Source organism: Balaenoptera acutorostrata, chromosome 5, assembly GCF_949987535.1.
Source record: "Balaenoptera acutorostrata chromosome 5, mBalAcu1.1, whole genome shotgun sequence".
Lineage (NCBI taxonomy): Eukaryota > Metazoa > Chordata > Mammalia > Artiodactyla > Balaenopteridae > Balaenoptera > Balaenoptera acutorostrata.
The window spans coordinates 88916741-88939144 of NC_080068.1; positions in this window are offsets into that span (position 1 = coordinate 88916741).

Genomic DNA, 22404 nt, shown 5'->3' on the forward strand with positions numbered 1-22404 from the left:
GAATTTGGTTTGCTAATATTTTCTTGAGTATTTTTGTGTCGATATTCATCAGGAATTTTGGCCTGTAATTTTCTTTTCTTGTGGTATCCTTGCCTAATTTTTGTATCAGGGTATAGGACAAGATCAGAAATAAGACAAGTATTCCCACTTTTGCCACTTTTATTTATTATAGTATTGGAAGTCCTAGCCATGAAAATTAGGCAAGAAAACAAAAATAAAATATGTCACAATTGGAAAGGAGAACTAAAATTGTCACTATTTGGAGATGGCATGATATCATACATAGAAACCTTAAAGAAGCTATAAAAACTGTGAGAACTAATAAACAAATTCTGTAAAGTGGCAGGACACAAGTCAATACACAAAAATCTGTTGCAGTTTTATACACTAATAACAAATTATCAAAAAGAGAAATTAAGAAAATAATCTCATTTACAATTAAATCCAAAGGAATAAAATACCTCAAAATAAATGTATCCAAGGAAGTGAAAAACTGTGTATTGAAAACTATAAGACATTAATGAAAGAACTTGAAGATACAAATAAATGAAAAGATAGTCTCTGCTCAAAGATTAGAAGAATCAATATTGTTAAAATGTCCATACTACCCAAAGCAATCTACAGATTCAATGCAATTCCTATCAAAATTCCAATGAAATTTTTTATAGAAATAGAGCAAATAATTCTACATTTGTATGGAACCACAAAAGACCCCATATATCCAAGGCAATCTTGATTAGGAAGAACAAAGCTGGATGCATCATGCGCCTTGATTTCAAACTATATTATTAAACTACAGTAATTAAAACAGTATGGTATTGGCATAAAAACAGACACATAGATCAATGGAACAGAATAGAGATGCCAGAAATAAACCAACACATATTTGGTCAATTAATTTATGACAAAGGAGTCAAGAATATACAATGAGGAAAAGATGGTCTGTCTCTTCAATAAATGATGTTGTGAACTGGACAGACACATGTAAAAGAATGAAACTCAATCACTATCTGAAACCATACACAAAAATTAGCTCAAAATGGATTAAAGACTTGAACTTAAGAACTGAAACCCTAAAACTCTTAGAAGAAAACATAGACAGTAACTTCCTTGACATCAGTCTTGGCAATGATATTTTTAGTCTGACACCAAAAAACAAAAGCAACAAAAGCAAAAATAGGCAAGTGGGACTGCATCAAACTAAAAAGCTTCTGCATAGCAAAGGAATCCATCAGCAAAATGAAAAAGCAATGTACTGAATGGGAAAAATATATGTAAATCATATATTTAATAAGGTGTTTATATTCAAAATATATAAAAAACTATACAACTCAATAGCAAAAACAAAAAACCCAATTAAAAAATTGGCAGAAAATCTGAATAGATATTTTTCCAAAGAATATATACAGATGGTAAACAGTTAAATGTAAAGATGCTCAACACCACTAATCATCAGAGAAATGCAAATCAAACTACAGTAAGATATCACCTCACACCTATCAGAATGGCTATTATCAAAATGACAAGAAATAACAAGTGTTGGTGAGAATGTGGAGAAAAGAGAACCCTAGTAAAGTTTTTCTGGGGATGTAAATTGGTGCAGCCACTATGAAAAATAGTATGGAGCTTTCTCAAAAAATTAAAAAAAAAAAACAAAAAACTACCATTTGATCTAGCAACTCCACTACTGGGTATTTATACAAAGATAACAAAAATACTAACTAGAAAAGATATATACTTCCTCATGTTCACTGAAGCATTATATTCAGTAACCTAGAAATGGAAACAACCTAAGTTTCCATTGATGGATGAATGGATAAGGAATATGTGGTATATGCAAACAATGGAATATTATTCAACCATAAAAAAAGAATAAATTATTGCTATTCGCAACAGCATGGATGGACCTCAAGGGCATTATGTTAAATGAAGTAACTTAGACAGAGAAAGATAAATACTGTATGATATCCCTTATATGTGGAATCTAAAACTAACAAACAAACAACAAAAACAAACTTATAGATAGAGAAAACAGATTGCTGGTTGCCAGAGGTGCAGGATAGGAGAGGGGAGGTGGAAGAAACAAGTAAAAGGCGTCAAAAGATAAAAAAACAAAAACAAAAACAAAAACTGAATGTCAACAACTGCAACATAAAACTATTCTCGGGTCTTTCACCAGATCTACTGAGTCAGAATTGGCATTTTAACAAGGTCCATGTTGCTAAAACTAACGGCCATTTCCCATCTCATCTTTTTTTTTCTTTTTTTTTTTAGTATCTTTATTGGAGTATAATTGCTTTACAAGATTGTGTTAGTTTCTGCTGTATAACAAAGTGAATCAGCTATACATATACATATATCTCCATATCCCTTCCCTTTGCGTCTCCCTCCCATCCTCCCTATCCTACCTTTCTAGGTGGTAACAAAACACCCAGCTGGTCTCCCTGTGCTATGCAGCTGCTTCCCACTAGCTATTTATTTTACACTTGGTAGTGTATATATGTCCATGCCACTCTCTCATTTCGTCCCGGCTTAACCTTCCCCCTCCCCGTGTCCTCAAGTCCATTCTCTACGTCTGCGTCTTTATTCCTGTCCTGCCCCTAGGTTCTTCAGAACCATTTTTATTTTTTTAGATTCCATATATATGTGTTAGCATACAGTATTTGTTTTTCTCTTTCTGACTTACTTCACTCTGTATGATAGACTCTAGGTCCATCCACCTCACTACAAATAACTCAATTTCATTTCATTTTATGGCTGAGAAATATTCCATTGTATATACGTGCCACAGCTTCTTTATCTATTCATCTGTCAATGGACACTTAGGTTGCTTCCATGCCCTGCTTATTGTAAATAGAGCTGAAATGAACATTGTGGTATATCTCATCTCATCTTAAGAAAGAAAGTGACACACATGAAGATTCTTTCCTGCTTGGTTTCTAGCACACTATGTTACCTGGTTTTCCTTTCATATCACTGGTTTCTCTTTCTTGGTTTCTTTTACAGATTCTTCATCATCTGTTTGAGGTCTAAATGTTGAAATGTCCCAGGTCTAAGTCTTTGTATTAAAAAAAAATCCATCTACACCTGTTCTTATGGTCATCTCATTCAGATTCATGGCATGAATTACCATCTATGCATGGCTGACTTTCAAATGTGTATGTCTACATAGATCTCTCCCTAGACCTTAACAGAACAAAACTCAAAAGCCAACTTGACATTTACACTTAGGCATGTAATTAACATCTCAAACTTACCATTTTCAGAACTGACCTCTTGATATGCTCTTCCTCCCCTTTATCATGCTTCTTCGCCTGCCTTCTTTATCTGAATTAACTGAAATTCTACCTTTCCAATTGTGCCAGATCAGAAACTTGGGGGTCATACTGGACTCCACCTTCTCTCTTTCCACACTATGTCTGGTTTCTCAGCAAATATTTAGAATGATCCTTCAGAACATATTCAGAATTTCACCACCTCTCACCAGCCCTTCTATTCCACCCAGATCCAATTCTCTACCAAATCTCATTTGAATTATTTTCATATATTCTTAACTAGTTTCCCAGTTTATATATTTGTCCATATTCTCAACACACTAGTCAGAAATTATAGTAATATGTGAGTCAAATCAAGCCAACTTTATGCTCTATTCCCTCTAATGGCTTTTTGTCACACTTAGATTAAAAGTCAATATGGTCTTAATACATTCAGACTGTTGTAACAAAAATACCATAAACTAGGTAGCTTATAAACAACATAAATTTATTTCTCACAGTTCTAGAGGCTAGGAAGTCCAAGATCAAGGCATCAGAGGATTCAGTGTCTGGTGAGAGCCCACTTCCTCATAGCTATCTTCTGGCTGTGTCCTCATATGGCAGAAGGGGCAAGTGATCCCTCTGGGGCCTCTTTTGTAACAACACTAATCTGGTTCATGAGGGTGGATCCCTCATGACCTAATTTCCTCCCAAAGGCCCACCTCAAAATATCATCACATTGAGGATTAGAATTTCAACATATGAATTTGGGAGAACCCAAACATCAAGCAGTAGCAAACATCTTACTGTGACCTACAAAGTCTTACCATAGCTGGTTTCTGTAAGCTCTTTGACTTTAATTTTATCACTCTCTTCCCAGTTTTCTTTGTCCAACTACAGGGGCTTCCTTACGGTTCCTCAAACATGCCCAGACCCCATTTGTCACAGACTTTTTGCCCCTGCTCCTTCCTTTTCCTGAAAGGGTCTTGCCCTAGATAGCACCATGAGTTCCTCTCCCATGGGTTCAGGTCTATTGTCAAAATTACTCTTCAGTAAAGAATTTCAGGCAACCCTATCTAAAATGCACTCTCCTACCCTCCCAATAAACTTTAGTTTTTTCATCACTGCTTTGTATTTTCTACTTAGTACTTATTACTCTCTAACATACCACATAATTTCTTTTTTTTTTCCATTTTTGTCTATCATCAATATAATTCTATATAGAAAAAAATTTTGTCTGATTTCTTCAATGAAGAATCCCACAAACATGAAATAATATAGTACATAATGACAAAGCCTTTTACCTAATAGGTGTATGAAAAATATTTATTAACTGAATGAAGGAATGAATGTTTCTTTATTTTATCTTACCATTCTGCTGTCTCACAATTTCAGAGTGAACACTGGAGGGCTAACCATCACATCTATATTCTATGCAAAAAAAAATTTTTTTTAATGAGGAAAGACCAAGTGCAAAATATTGTCTACAGCTAATTAAACTCCTTAAAAAAACTTTCGCAAATCCTCATACAATGGATCTCATCCACTTTTTATAAAACATAGCATATTAGGATTTTTAATCTATTTACATAAAAATTTGGTAGATAAATTTTCTTGTGTAATAGCCTTATTCAGTTTTAATATCAGAGCTAAGCCAACTTCCTTGATTTATAAAGGCTGTATTTTTCCTCGAATAGATTTTCCGCCAAAGCTAGGACAAAAGTTCCCCTAGACATATTGAAGTTAATAAAAACAGATTATCTTTTTTTAAGTCAGAAGTGAATGATATAATTTGAAAAAGATTGTGTACTCATCAGCAGAAGGGGCTATTTAATGCAAAGTTATATTTGCTTTATAGAAATAAAAACTTTATCTTTGGTCCCTTCATGTTAAAGACTCTGTATGTTTCTAACTCATTGTAACTCACTAATTTTTTTTAATGAATACTGTTACCATTCACAGAGTTTTCCAAACAAACACTGAGCCAGAATATAGTGATCTACCCAGATACTATTTCCCTCAGTCCCAAAGGCAGTGAAACCTTCTTCCAGAAACCATGTAAATATTTTTGTCATGTGTGCCATGAGTAGAAAGGATTTGCAAAGCACTAGTCTAGGTATTTTCTTTGGATTTATAACAGCAAATAATCTCAGTTGCTAATTCCTCTCAACTAATTTAATAACTAGCAGGGGACTGAGTGAAACAAAATATAGTAATACAAACCAAAATTTAAATACTAATTAAACCTATATGAAGCTTAACATATAAAGGTTGAAGGATTATTAAGGAAAATGCAATTACCTTAATTCCCATACACACAAAGAATATTGCCTGAAAATCTTAATAATTCATTCCCAGCTAATTGTGTGGCTGTTTGACAGTCCTAGAGGGAAGTATCAGCATGCCCACCAGATACCTGTGTCATTTATAAATTAAGGATACTCAGAAATGAAAAGTTTTGTCCTCTGAAGAAACTATAGATAGCAATAGTCATGGTAGTTCCAGGCCTCATGAATTAACAGGCTTCATGAACACACCTCCGGGCTTGTGCATATTTGGCCACTTGCTTTTATGCACCATATTCATCACTAAGGTCACACTCTTAATACTTACGTTACTGCCTATTGTACTGACCACCTGTCTGATATGTACCCTCAAATCATGCTATTCTTTCTAACATGTCAGTGTGGTCTTGAGAGCACCTTATCACTCTACCAGTGCATTCCTGGTATATTAACAAGTAACACTTGCTTAGTTATAGTTCAAGAGGCTGTAAGATTTAAAGCCACAGAATATTTGAGCAAAGTGCTTTTCTTGTACAGTTTCTCATTTGATGCCCATCAGAGCCGAAAAGAGTTAGGAGAAACTAAATATTTCCATTCAAGTTTCACAGCTGAGAATGGTAAGGCAAAGTTTTCTCTCCTTCTCCTCACCATTAACTTCACCAAGTACAAGAAATGGTTAAGGATAGGCTCTGGAATTCAGTCTCATTTCCAACACTCACTGATTCTGGAATATTGGCCCCATTGGCTAAAATTCCCAAGTCTGTGCTTCCTTGTCTGTCAGGTAAGATTAAAAAGAAAATTTACCTCATAGAGCTATTGTGAACACCACATGAAGTAATTCTCATAAAGTCCTTAGAATAGGACTTGGAACAAGTTATGCAATGCATAAATGTTAGTGGATATTATTATTTTTTATTATTAATTTTTGAATTTTATTTTATTCTATTTTTTTATATAGCAGGTTCTTATTAGTTATCTATTTTATACATATTAGTGTATATATGTCAGTCCTAATCTCCCAAATCATCCCACCACTACCCCCTACCCCTCTTCCCCCCCTTGGTGTCCATACATTTGTTCTCTACATCTGTGTCTCTATTTATTCCTTGCAAACCGGTTCATCTGTACCATTTTTCTAGATTCCCCATATATGTGTAGCAGAACTTCCTACATATATCCTCCAGTTTCAATGGTCTATACTTCTACAACTGGCCAAATCATTTATTTGATCCCCTTCCTCCTCATTAAATCTCTTTTAATTATGGCATTTTTATTTAGATGTGTTAATAAGTCAAAGGTTTATTCTCTTCCAGCAGTTATTCTGTCACATCCAGAAGAATTTGCATGCCACTGATATTATACATTATTAGATTGTTAGTTTCACTCTCAGGGCAATCTCATTTTCAAGTTTTTGAGACTTAAGTTACTCTTGATTTGTGCTATTCCACCCTACACATCATTTATTGCCCATAAGATGGAAAAGTCACATTTGGGCTTAAAGTGAGATTTGAAAGAAAGGTTAGAGGTTAGAGTAGAACTATTCAAACTGGCCTATAATGAATCCATTTGTGACACACTGTGGGATCATTGGATGTAAGAGAAGCACTAATTCAGCTAGGTGTTAAGATTTAGATGGCTCTGATTCATGTCGTACCATGTATCAATTTGACAGTCAGACAAACCTTATCCAAATGGAATCCAATCTCAGAGCCTTAAGAGATTTGCCCTTTCCTAATTAGTGGAAGAGTAGGAAAATATCATATCCCTACTGCCCTCAGGAAAAAGAAGAAATGCAATTTGTTAATTGTCAACTGCCAGACTGTGCCCTTTACTTGTCAGTCAGAAGGATAGTTCTGGTTACTAATTTGATCCTTTAGTACAATAGAAGAAAGGCAGTGAGTAAAATATTTTCACTAGTGGATGTTATAATTCAACAGATATCAGGAATAATTACTATTAATTCACTCACATAAGGTCACATTGAAAATTCACATCTGGGTTAGTGTTTACAAAGATTTCATTTGTGACCTTGAACAGTGTTACCAAAGGTGTTAATGCAATGAGAGTTTACCAATGTATGGAAGTTCTCCTATGCATAACTTACTTATGATCACCCACACTAAGTCTGCACTTCATAAATCTATGCAGAAACTTAAATGAAAACAATCTAACTGTGCAACCAGGGAAAATATGTTCTGATGAAAACTTGTTTTTTTTAATATTAGAGAAGAAACAAATTCTTTAATTTTACTAAACTGAGGGAAGATCCTGTTCAAAGGTTTGAAATATTTTCAGAAAATGCCAAATAAGTTAGTTATTGGCTTGCAGATAAAATATGTAAATCAATGCTACCCTGAATTTATGTTTATCAACCTCAGCTGTACCTCCAAAGTTAAATTCCAGTCTGACTACATTTTCCTGATAAGTTCTGACTCACTGACCAGGTTGATAATTTCAGACCTTCCCCTTATTCCACCTTCAAACCCTGACTCTTCTCTAACCCCCACCCTCAGCAGATGATCATTTCTCATTATTCACACAGAAAACTGAAGCCATCAGCTCACTACTGCTTCAACTGTGGGCCACGAAACTTATGAATTCACTTAAGTCTGCCTTGTATCTAGATCTTTCTTATTATTTAAACACACTCAAGATACTACCATATTAAAAAAGTACAAAGCAGAAACATTACTGAATTCCTCAGGCTCCTAAAACTGTAACTTCATCTTTCTCCTTCCCTTCATAGTCATAATGCTACAACTATCCCTATTAGCTATCTTTACTTTTTCAATCTGGATTTACTCTTTAAACCACTGACTCTGACTCTCATACCTAGGCAACTAAAACACTTATTTTGTTCAGGAATGGTGGCTTGAGGTCAGTGAAGAAGAAGAACAAATTTAGATAACTAATACTTCTCATTTTCAAAACTTAGTACAAAGCTATAGTAATCAAGAAAGTGTGGTACTGGTAGAAGAATAGTCATGGATAAATGGACAGAATTGAGAATCCAGAAATAAACCCTTACACTTATGGTCAATTGATTTCAACAAGAATATGATACTAAGACAATTTAGTGGCGAAAAGAATGGTGCTGAATATTCACATGCAAAAGAATGAAGTTGAATGCCTCCCTTATACTTCACACAAAAATGAACTCAAGATAGGCAGCAGAAATAAATGTTAAAGGATAAAAACTAGAGCACTCTTAGATGAAAGCATAAGGATAAATCTTGACCTAGGTTAGTCAGAGCCTACTTAGATATGACACCAAAAGCATAAGACAAAAAAGGAAAGACAAATTGGCCTCCATTAAAAATCAAAACCTTTGTACTGCAAACAATAACATTAAAAATATCAAAACATACAGACATGATGAGAAAACATATGCTTAAATCATATATCTGATAAAAGAGTAAATCCAAAATATATAAAAAACTCCTACAACTCAATAATACAAAGGTAAATGATAAATAATATTATTTTATGACTCAGCAACAAAAAATAAATAATATTTTAAAAAATAAATAAAGAATCTGGTTATACATTTCTCCAAAGAAGGTACACAACTGACCAATGAACACATGAAAAAATGTTCAACAGCATTATCTATTAAGGATATGGAAATATAAACCAGAATCAAATACCACTTCACATACCCTATAATGGGTATAATCAAAAAGGCTAGATAATAAGTGGAGTCAAGGATATGGAAAAATTGGAATCTTCATACATTGCTGGTGAGAATGGAAAAAGGTGAAGCTGCATTAAAAAACAGTTTGACAGTTCCTCCAAATGTTAAACATAGAGTTGCTTTGTGACCTAGCAATTTCATCCCCAGATACACATCCCAGATAAATGAAAATACAGTGCATGCAAAACTTGTACATTGATGTTTATAGCAACATTACTCATAGTACCCAAAATTAAAAATAACCCAAATATTCTTTAACTGATGAAAGGATAAATAAGATAATAAAATGTCATGTATTATTATAATGGAATAAAATTCAGCAATAAAAAGTAATGAAGTACTGATACAACATGGATAAACCTTGAAAACGTTATATATAATATAAATCTTAATGCCATATAAAAATTATCCCGTCTTAAAGATTTAGTATAAAAATGACTTTAAGTCCTTGCCACCAAATGATACATTTTAATTAGATTTTTAAACAATTTTATAACATTATAAAGATTTAGATTTTTATAAAAGTTTACATTTCAAAGTAAAATAAAGTATAATACCTTATTATAGTTTATATAGTGTTTCTTTTTGTGTGTGTGTGTGTTTTCCTTCTGATCTTTTTTAACACCTTTATTAGAGTATAATTGCTTTACAATGGTGTGTTAGTTTCTGCTTTATAACAAAGTGAATCAGCTATACATATACATATATCCCCATATCTCCTCCCTCTTGTGTCTCCCTATCCCACCCCTCTAGGTGGTCACAAAGCACTGAGCTGATCCCTGTGCTATGCGACTGCTTCCCACTAGCTATCTATTTTACATTTGGTAGTGTATATATGTCCATGCCACTCTCTCACTTCATCCCAGCTTACCTCTCCCCCTCCCCATGTCCTCAAGTCCATTCTCTACATCTGCGTCTTTATTCCTGTCCTACCCCTAGGTTCTTCTGAACTATTTTTTTCTTTTTTTTTTTTTAGACTCCATATATATGTGTTAGCATACAGTATTTGTTTTTCTCTTTCTGACTTACTTCACTCTGTATGACAGACTCTAGGTCCATCCACCTCACTATAAATAACTCAATTTCATTTCTTTTTTTGGCTGAGTAATATCCCATTGTATATATGTGCCACATCTTCTTTATCCAATCATCTGTCGATGGACACTTAGGTTGTTACGATGTCCTGCTTTACCTACAATTACCTTACTAATCCATCAAAAATTCTCATGAAGAAATAGCAATTTTTCTCCATCATACAGAAGGGTACATGGAGGCAAAGTAGTTTAAATGATAATCTCCAAATGATACGTGATAATTAAATAGAATAATTATTTATCTGGTATTTTCTAACAATGTAATTATAGTTATTCTAAAAGAAAAAGGCACTTTTATCCATAGTAAATAGATGGAGAGGAGAATTAAGGCAATTTAAATAAGGAAGGGGAAAGGGAAATTTTTCTCAGTTTTCTAAATATTTTGGCTGAGTTCTTTAAGTCTAGAATCACATGAATAATTAACTAATTTCTTCATTTCTGTGTATATTTGACCTCAATAGCATGAAGTTTTATGCCTATCAGAAGCATCCAGACTATCGCTGCCCATTTTACCTTGCCACGCCCCTTCATCCAAATAAATAAAGAATTCGGATTTGTAAATTAGAATATTTTTTAATCCTCATATTTCTTTTCCTTGATGGATATTTTAAAACTAATTAGGGCTTCCCTGATGGCGCAGTGTTTAAGAATCCACCTGCCAATGCAGGGGACACGGGTTCAAGCCCTGGTCCAGGAAGGTCCCACATGCAGCAGAGCAACTACGTCCGGGCAGGACAACTACTGAGCCTGCGCTCTAGTGCCCGCATGCCACAACTACTGAAGCCCACGTGCCTAGAGCCCGTGCTCGGTAGCAAAAGAAGCCACCGCAATGAGAAACCCGTGCACCACAATAAAGAGTAGCCCCTGCTCGCCGCAACTAGAGAAAGCCCACACACAGCAAAGAATACCCAACGCAGCCAAAAATAAAAGAATTAAATTTAAAACAAAAAAGGTGAATAAGCACTAAAAATTCATCTTTAAAAAAGAAAGCTAATTAAATTAATTCTCAAAAAAATCTTCAGTATAGATTTTGATTCTCATCATGCAGGAAGAGAGGTTGAAAGTAAGCTTATCACAAGAAAAAACCATATACCTATTTTCCAAAGAGAAAAGATTGCTGACTTGTGCATTTCTAGTTAGCAAATATTGAGTAGTCTAAACTTCGTCAGATGTGGTCAGAATGCAAATTAGATAGTAGACCCACACATTTACCTATGTAAACTAACCAATGGAAATTCTCTGGATTTTTACACAGGCTGAAAACAATTCAGCTTTCTACTTACTACAATTTGGTATTTAGTCAATATTTCAGGTTTTCTTTGAAGGTCAATGAAAACTAATGACTAAATATGGATACAAACAATTGAGAAGTTTTTTTCCCCTCAAGGATATAGACTAAAACTATCTACCAATGAGAAATAAAAAACAAAGACAAGGTTTTATGTCTGGATTATCTAGATTTATTACCTACTTTGAAAAATGTTCTACTTCACTCTTCACTCAGCTTAAAGATAGTCCTTTAAAAATATGGTTAAAAAAAAGATGAATTTCAAATTTACATTCTCCTTTAGCTGTTGTATTACTAAAAGAAATAAATCTTCAAAGTGCAAAAGAACTGAATCAGTGCTTTCTGCACTAAATTATTTATCTTCGAGGTTTTGATTCAGATCATATTGAGATTGACCAAATCTATTATATATGGGTTTTATAATGAATATGCAAAAACATTATTTTTACATTTTGCTTTGTTCCACTGTCTCTGTCACAATTATAATTTCTTAGATATGTCATCATATTCATTCATATTTAAGAAAAAGTAGAGAAAAAAATTTTTAATATTTATCAAAACAGCATATTACATATTCATATATAAAATATTTGAGAAAATTGCCTTCCTTGAAACAAACTATAAAAGCCTGAAAGCTCTACAGTGACAGACTTGGTCCGCCACACAGCCAGTGTAGAATTGGATTCAGCATGATTATTTCTGGGCAATAATTCAGAGCAAATAACATCAAGGAAGGCTCGCATAAATCCAGATGGAAAAAGTGGATTTAAATCAAACTAATAGGTTGCAAAATATATGAAATATGTTTTGTACTGTGCCTTGGAGACACATGGCCAAATCCATATTCAAAAAGTAAAAACAAACCAGAGTGATTTGAGGAATAAATTACTTGTCATCCTGATCTTTAAAAATGCCAGAATTTAAGGCAAAAATATAATCCTAACATTTATTGCAGCAAAAATAAATGTCAACATATCAGACTTAACTGGCGAAGACTTGTGGTAGCATTTCTACAGAATGAAAGGAACATGACAAGCTGTATTTCACATTTATTAGAATGAGATTTGGTCTTCTTTACCATAAGTAGTAGATTTAAACAATTTATTTTAATTTACTTCATGGTATTGAGGAAAACATTGACTCAGATAAGAAAAAAATGCCATATAATCTTGTTCACTGAAGCAATCCATCAATCTCAGAAGCTAAATATATATGATGACAACACCAAGCCTTTATAGTTAGAAAGAAGAATTGAGTACAAAATGGCTGTGACATAGTCCATGTCCCAGGCAGCATATATGAGTGGGAAATTCTGCGTGGATGCATAGTTGTACATAATATATACAATAATTTTCTTGTATCTTTCCTTCATATTGCTGCAAAGCTGACTGTGAATAGTGCCCAGGCCTAAGAATGTCCTTAACTTATCCTACCAAAGTAGGTTCCTTTTTATAAAAGTTGTAATTTATATATGTACTAAATACGTAATTGTTAATTGAGTACCATTCCCCCAAATAAACAAGGTTTCTGAGCTTTTACGTATTTGATATTTTGCAATCCGTTTAAAGGAAATATCTCCTCTATATTCCATAGATAGAGAATATTCATAAAATTCAGAAACTATGGACAAAATGAGAAGCATACTTTCTGAAGACTTGATAAAGATCAAGCATAACAATGTTTATCATATTAAAATGTGTAGAGCTGACTACATAAAGCCAATAGGTACATAAACACAATAAATATGTATGTATGTAAATCCAAATGTTTGCTTACACATTGAGTGTTCATAGATAAATACGTAAGTACCTTTTTCAGGAGGGCAAAAACTAAGTTTTTATTTGCCTGAAGGAATGTGCAATTATACATGCAAATCTTGAAATGTCTAGTATGAAAATTAGTAATTTCAACACACTGCACTCTGCAAAGATATTTACATTGAAATATGAATCCACTTAGCAGTTAGGTAGTAAACAAAATTTCACGTGTCTAAGCATAAATGTGTTTTATATAAATATCCTAAATGTTGAAAAACTATGTCATTATATGGACTCAGCATATGCTGCCATGCTGCTAGTAAACACCAACAAGAAATTAGATAAAGTATTTTGAAATTTTCTTGCCCAGATACCTACTATGGAATTTTTATTTTAAAAGTCACTACTTGAAAATGAAGACCTTAAAAATAACATTGTATATGCATTTGTTTGAACATTTAATGTTAATTTTAATTGCCCAAATTCTTGCCCCAAACAATGTGAAAGATAGTACTTGCACATTGTTTGGGGCAAGAGTGAGAAGTTTAATAAAAACTAGGGATATAGTATGCCAAAATTTACTGTTCTCCTTAGTTTATATATACTCTATATATTCTTCTGCCAAATTAATGTGTGTTATAATAAATAGTGTTATAGAAATTCATCTTTCAATAATGCAATTCCATCCACCATTTACAACTTTTTGTTTTCATTTTTGGCTGCAACATACTGAGAAATCTATTTTGATTAATGAGTGAAATAGCTCACTCATGATGAGTTTGCTAAATCTGAACATCCATTAGTCAATTCATTCAATGAAAAAAAAATATTAGTATGTACATAGCCCAGTGCCAGGCATATTGTATATAGTTTATGAATATATGTAAAACTCTTCTATGACAACTAGTGAACTAAGTGCCTCAGATTCAGAACACTTGACCCTCAAAAATCTCCTAGTCTAGTGAAGAATACAGGCAAGTCAAATTCAGCATGATGAGTGACACAGTAAGAGTACGAAAATGGAGAAAACACCTAATTCTCATTGGCCAGACAACTGTAGGGTCAAAGGGAATTATAAGATTGTAGCTATGAAAGAGGCTATACATGAAAAGTGATTCATAACCTGGGTTTGAAAGATAAGTGGAGGTTATCTAGGTGGGTGAATATGTTCTGTTGGAGAACAAATATGGCATGACATGGTATGATATGACACATTCTATTTGGAGAAATGCAACTGGCAGCATTCGGAGACATCAATATTAATAATTGTTAAAAGCTATAGTTAAAGCTGTAGGTAATTTTTGTCTTTCTCCTGCCGTATATTATCATTTCCCTTCACTCAGAGAAAAAGGCAATCTAACTACCCAACCAAAAGCAAAATAAGTTACCAGTTAAAGAGTCAAGAGGTTTGCACATAAAAACATTAAAAATGTATGACTCCTCTGAGTAAAAATAAAACCAAGTGAAATGAAACATTTTAAGTTTAAACAGAAAGAATTATTACTTTAAAAATAGGGATTTTTAAGATCAACGGTAAGTTTTTAAAATTATAATGTGAATATAAATATTTTTGTTAGTTTCCTTCCAAATATGAAAACTATATTTTAATAATTAGAAGTCACATGTAATTCATCTTTCATGTTTGTTTTATATAATATACTAAAGGTATCTTCTGATTAGTCGCTTTTATTTGATATTTTATTACTCTTGCTAACAGATAACATGATGGTCAAAAAAAAAACTTGGGAATTATTTTTAAGTACAAAATATTATAACTTTTGTATTAATAACTATATGTTGCTAATCTCCTACATCTAATCAAGCAGATTTTCAACTCACAAAAACTCAATTGGAAACTTTAAGTGAATCTTAGGAAGTCCATTAAAACTCTTAGCTATTTAGTATCTTTACTACATGATGAATGATACTGACTTTTCATTAGAGTAGGTATGTGTGTAGGATCATTTGTTCTTATCAATGCTAAAAGTTTACACTTCCCACTTGGTGTTCTCAGGCTCTCTTCCTTACCTAAGACTCTGCAATGGCCACACAACAAAATTGGTTTTTGTCCTGATGGGATTAATATTAGAAGCCTCCTGATTGCAAGGGTATTTGGCCTCACTGCTGGCTTATGCCTCCTGATCCCAGCTTTGGCTATAAGCCTGGGTTCTTGAGCTCCATCATTATTCTCCCATAAGACCTCTATCCATTTTGTGTAGGTTTGACAATTGCCTGCTCATTGTCTCTTGCTGTTTTTTATTTGTATGTATTGGTTCCCTTTGGCCATCAAAACTATACTCACACTTACACCTATCTTGATTCATCTTGACATACAGCTCTATCAATTAGTATTTCTTCTTCTTCAACTTCAAATAAATGGATTCATGCAGTGCATATTCTTCAGTGTCTGGCTTCTTATGCTCAAATTTTTCTCATGAGATACATTCATGCTTTTGGAATACAGCAATGGTTTCTTTTTTTCCATTGTTGTATGGTATTTTATCAAGTTGTATGTATAGCAGTCAAATTAAGTATGCTCAAATACAACGCAGTAATTCTATTGTCAATGAAATGAAAAGTAAATCAGTATAAAGGATCATGTACATAGATACTAAACCCACTGTTATGAGTGGTAGTAGGGCAGTGGACGCCATCTGCTTCTCCCCATCTTTGGAGCAGTGGGCAGGTAATTGTGAATATAAACCATGAAGGTATTCACAACAGTTAAAAGCAATTAACTAACTGAATTCTTCAAACCACGACTAAAGTAAATATACACTACTAAAGGGGAAAATGACGTGGAGAGTAAAATATATAATTACCAAAATAAAAAGTGCAAATGCATACAAAGAAAAGAGTGATGCCCATTTTCAAGAACACAGACTAACAAATAATGCATTAAACACATCAGAATGGCTGTCTGTGGAAAGTGGATTGGGGTGGGAGAGAAAAACAAAGGAAACGAGAGACAAACTTTGAAAGAATAAATGATAATATTTCATGCACTGAAGGTATATGATTAATTCATTACTCCAAACCTGAGGTCCAACAAAAGAAAAAAATATCTAATCTCTCCAAAATATTTGTTTCTTAAATATATCTTACTATAGCTACTGCCATAGTCCAAGCCTCGCTTGCGTCTTAAATGGACCACTGAAACACTTTCCTGTTTCATGCTTTCACTCTTTCACCCCTGTGGCCCTTTCTTCACCCAGCAATTATAGTGAGTTCTTTGAAACTTGAATCCTGTCAGTTCCCCTTCCCTTCCTTGTTTAAAATAGCTGATAGAATTTCCTATTAGACTACTTCAGTCAAACAATTGAGTTGATCAGTATATGTTGTCGCAAAAGAGATCAAACACCATGGGAGAAATATTGGGCATCTCCATAGGAAGATATTAGAAGGGACTGGTTATAAAATTTGGACTTGTGTTGAGTGATTTTAGGTAAGGCTCATGGAAGCAAGACTTTGCTTTGGACTGGGTACTGACAAAAATGGGACAATTTTTATCATTCATTGTCTCAATAATTTGTATCTAGTTGGCAGAAGAAATCTAGAAAAGTTAAAGCTATATCAAATTCTTTACCAAAATGAATGAGCAGACACTCATGTTAGTCAAGCGACAAGATGCTTGGTTATATTTGTGGTTTGCAGTGTGTTATTGGTTTTGTCTATGAAATGGTCTTTTGTCTCATGCCATCACAGTCACAGAGTGACATTATCTGAACTTGGTAGTAAAATGTTTTGTGTTTAATAGGAGAAAACCGTAGCCTAGTTTTTAATGCCAGGACAAACAGCTCAAAGGTTTCTTTTCTTTTTTTTTTTTTTCACTTTATTTTTTAATCAAGGCAGATGAGGTCATGTTTCAGGACATTAATTCATGATATCTAGATCTTTACCATTGCCAACATTGTTCGGGAAGGTATTGAGAGAATATGGTGTACAGTTGGACACAATTTAGCCCTCTTTGATCTTTTTGTTGCAGACTGAATATTTGAGTTACCTGTTGTGTAAATGGCTGCAGAATAACACACAAGATTCTGGACAGGATACATGGACCAACTGTAACACAAACAATTGCCAAAAACAAAGTGGCCATCATTCTTTGTAATTGATTCTGAATCCAGGGACTTACACAACCAAACCCAGGCAATGAAAACATGTCACAAAATGCATCTGGGACTTTTTAGTTACAGAACTGTAGAAACTATGTATATAGAAAAAATAATTTAATAACAATAAAAAAAAGAATTAGTTAACGGCAAAGGCACAAAAATGAGTATAAAATATATAGCTGAATCACAATAATGGCAGAGCACAAGAGCAATGTAAGGAAGCAATGATATCTTAATCTGAGTAATAAACAAGATAATAGGGCTCTAGAGATACATTATATCTTGAATGGTCCAATGTTCTTTTTTTTTTTTTTGGCCACACCAAGTGGCATCTGGGATCTTAGTTCCCCCTCCAGGGATAGAACCCATGCCCCCTGCGGTGGAAGCATGGAGTCTTAACCACTGGACTGCCAGGGAAGTCTCTTGAATGGTCCAATGTTCTTTATGATGCCTACTGAGTTTTCTGCCCTGCATCCTTTTCTGTGTCTCCTCACTCTGGACTTCCATTACCATGGGCAGCCTGAATAATCACTGGTACATCTCCAGTACTGAGAAGAGATTGTGTAAGAGTGATCACTAAATATTGAAAAAAGAATGAAAAGAGTGTGTCTCTCTTGCTGAAAGAACCTAAAACACAACCTACATCATGATTCACATTCACATATAATTTTCTCAGATACATTTCTCCATCTCCAAGGATAAAATCTTTGTGTAGACTGTGGGAAATGAAGTTGAACAACTGCAATTGCATCTTCATGGAGCTGCCTTTTAATGTGTACTATATCATATTGTTTTTCCATGATACACATGTAAACTCCTCATTGAAAATAGCCATTACCCTTTCCAGGCATCAGCAGTCATAACTTCAGGCTACATTCTTTACTTGCAGCATGTCTATGTTTTGTGAAATTTAGAAGTTATTTCCCCAAAGACTTGATATTTATCTTCTACCCAGGTTCTCAGAGAGCCTCAGTTCACAGTGAAAACCTTAGGTCACCCAAATCTAAGAGAAACTGAATAAATAAACACACACACAAGTGTAAACACAAAATCATGCCCCCTGCATAAATCATAATTACTCACTTAGTCTTTATAATTGAAATGAAGTAGGCCTAGAGATACTGTACAATACCCGATTTTAGAATAATTGTCAGCAGTGTGATTGCTTGTCCCTAAGATCCGTAATCGCAAAATGTCTGAGATAAAATGGATAAGAGACATTATGTGGTACCATCCTTTCATCTTCCAGCTGAAAAAAAAATAGGTTTCAAAATCAACTGACCTGATGTCATATTCCAAGTATTTATCTTGATGTGATTACCACTGCCCTGCCTGTGTTGTCTTACTATATTATATTTTTCCCTCTCTCCTTCCTACCATGAAAATACTGTCATCTGCCGACCTTAAGTAACTTGACCAGGCTTTGTTTATTGTTGAGGTTTGATACCACCATCCAGGCTCAGCGTCACACAGCTCTTTGTGCATGAGACCTCTATGAGTGGTTTTAATGATTAGTCAATGTATGTACAGCTCTTTGAAAAATATTTGAAAATGAGTAAACGTTTAGTAAATTTTAGGTGCCATAATTATGCCTAAGTAGGCTGTGAGATTTCTATAGCCTTACAGCAACATTTACTGTGTCCCTTCTATGAGTTGGCATTCCAATTTCTGAAGAAATAAATGGATTATTCATTGTCCATTCTGATGCAACTTTCAGTCTCCTGGAAGTGTTAGACAACAAACTGGTAAATTCTAATTTGCATAATAAGTTTTATGGGATGAATATTTGCAGGACTTATAAGAATACAGAGGAAAAGTGAGTGCTTAGAGAATGAGCTGTTATTTCAAATCTTGTTAGCTCTTTTTTTCCCCCAGATATATAGAATTATTTTTATTGCATTACGTTAGGAAGTTCAACTATGTGAAGAGGATGCGTATGGGTGGTGAGTAGCCAAAGGAATTAGGCCAGTTATTGTCATTGATATCTATTCTTACTATTTCCTTTTCTCTGTTTGCTTTACATTTATTTTGCTCATTTTCTAGTTTCTTGGGATAGAAACTTAGATTAAGACCTTTTCTCTTTTATAATGCAAGCATTTAGTGCTATAAATATCACTCTCAGCTTCATTCTACATAAGTTAATTTATTTTTATTCTTATTAAGTTCTCTGTATTTTTTATTTTTTTGAGACTTCCTTTTCGATTTATGGATATATTAGAACTGTGTTGCCAAATGCCCAACTGTTTGTAGAATTGCCTGATGTATTTCTATTACCGATTTCTAGTTTAATTATTTTATGCTCAGTGAGCATAATCTGTATGATTGCAATTCTTTTAAACTTGTTGAGTTTTGCTTTATACTCAAGGTGTCATCTATCTTGGTAAATGCTCCAGAAGTGTTTGAAAAAAAAGGTGCACTCTTCTATTGTTGAATGGAGTGTTCTATGTATGTCAATTAGATTTTTTGGATGGTTAGTTAATTCAGTTCTATATCCTTGATAACTTTCCACCTATTATTTCTACAAATTAATGAAAATGAAATGTTGACATGCCAAAGTAGAAATGTAGATATGTCAATTTCTCTTCCCATCTCTATCAGATTTTGATTTATACATGTTGTGGTTCTGTTGTTTAGTGTCTAAACATTTAAAATGGTCACGCCTTCTTGGTAGACTGATCCTTTTATTACTACGTAATGTCTCTTTTTGTCTTTAGTGATTTTCTTTACCCTGAAGCCTACTTTATCTAATAATAAATGCTTTTTTTTAAGGTAATATTTACATGGCATATCTCTTTTCATTCTTTTACTTTCAACCTACCTGTTTCATTATATTTTAAGAGAGTTTCCCACAGAGAGCATACTGTTGGGTTATTTTTTTCCACACTGCCAATTGTCAATCTTTGTGTTTTCATAGGTGTAAACCATTTGCATTTTAGATAATTATTGTTCCATTAGATAATTATTCATAAACATTTAGATAATTATTTTATTAATTGTGACATTTTATATTCTTTCGTTTGCTTTTTCTGATTCAAAATCCTCCTTTTTTCTTACTTTCTTGTGGTTTACTCGAACATTTTTATAGAATTCTATCTTCATTTATTTATAGTGTATTTGAGTATATTGCTTATTATAATTTTTTTTTTAGTTTACTCTAGTTATTACAATATACATACACAAGTAACTCTTTGAAAAGAAGCTTAGGAAATGTACTTCCACTGAGGGCTTTTTATCCTGCTCAGTTTTTAAATAAAATTGTCTTTGATGTTTCTACTACATGCATTGAATACAACAGATAGTATTCTGATGTATTGTGATGTGCTTAATTATGATGTGTTTTCGTGTAGATTTTGTTAGGTTTATCCTACTTCGAATTCACTGAACTTCTAGAATCTGTAGGTTTATGTCTTTTATAAAATTCCAGAAGTTTTCTAGTTTACTATTTATTCAAATACATTTTTAGCCACACTCTCTCTTCCTACATCTAGGACTCTAATTATACGAATGTTATTTTTGTTATTGTCACACAGGTCCCTGGGACTCTGTTGTTCTTTTTTGTAATCTATTTCTCTCTGCTTTCCAGATGGAGTAAATTCTACTGACCTATCTTCAAGTTCACTGATTTTATCTCTGTCAACTCAACTCTATTATGGAGCCCATCTAGCAAGATATATTTTACCTGTTGCAAGAGTGTCTATAATTGCTAGGGAAGCATTTTACTTTAAAATCTTTGTCAGATAATTTCAACATCTAAGTCATCTCAGTATTAGTTTCTCTTGACTTATTCTCTCAGTCAGAGTGTGATTGAGCTGGTTCTTGTTATGAGGAGTGATTGATAATTGTATCCTGGATATTTGGGGTATCACACTGTGAAATTCTGGTACTTTATTTAGCAGGCAGTTACTCTGTTTAATTGTAGTGCACAGGTCCTGGTGAAGGTAGATGCTCAGCTTTCTATTGGGTTCTGTTGATACTACCCCAGCAAAAGTGGAGCTCTGTCTCACACTACTCTGTTACAGTCAGGTGGGCATACAAGCAGCTCCCAGCTGGGCACTACCAGAATGGGAGGGTGAACCAGAGTGATGACTAGTCCTTGTTCACACTACCTTATTCAGTCTTGATGCTGATGAAGGAGTGTGAATGTTCAGTTTCCCACTAAGTCCCACTGAAACTAGGTGCCAGGGGAATTTGGAGTGCTGAAAAGCCCCAACTCATACTGGCTTGTTCAGACTCTGGATCTGCTGAAACACTCTGGCAGGGGAATCAAAGCACTGCCTGTTTCCACTAAGCAAAGGATGGAAGATTAGCTTCCTGCTTGCTAGATGAGCACCACCACCAGGTGAGAGTTTGGAGCATGATCCCCTGCTTCTGTAAGGTGAGGGAATGGGCTGGAAGACCAGCTGCTCAGTCCTGCTAAAACCTCAAAGGTAAAAGTGCACATTTTCTGTTGATGTTTGGCTGGAATAGAGCAGGTATTTCCAAAAAGCTTCCTGTTGGTAGTCGACTGTTTTCCTCCATTTGGCTAGAGAAATGAGGCTTTTCCTAGAGCTATTTTCATCTGTGCCTATTGGCAGGTCCAGATTGGAGGCTTCTGGAACTCCCTTTTACAGAAGGGAAATATGAGGCAAGGAGCTATTGGACTCATCACCATTTCATTCCTCGCATTCTAAGGTCCTTAGGCAGTCTGCTCTCTTCTTTCAAGCTTTTAAAGTTTCTGTACACTGGTTTGTTCTGTTATTTCCAGGGTTTTTTAGTAGTAAAAGGAAGGCTTTGGGAGGAATAGGGTTACTTTGTATTCACCAAATCTTCAGATTAAATGTCAAATAATTTTCCAGGATAATTAAATAAAGCATTGAGGATTTACTCTTATATACAAGGGATAGCAACCTCTGTGAATACTGTTCTCCCTCATTAACT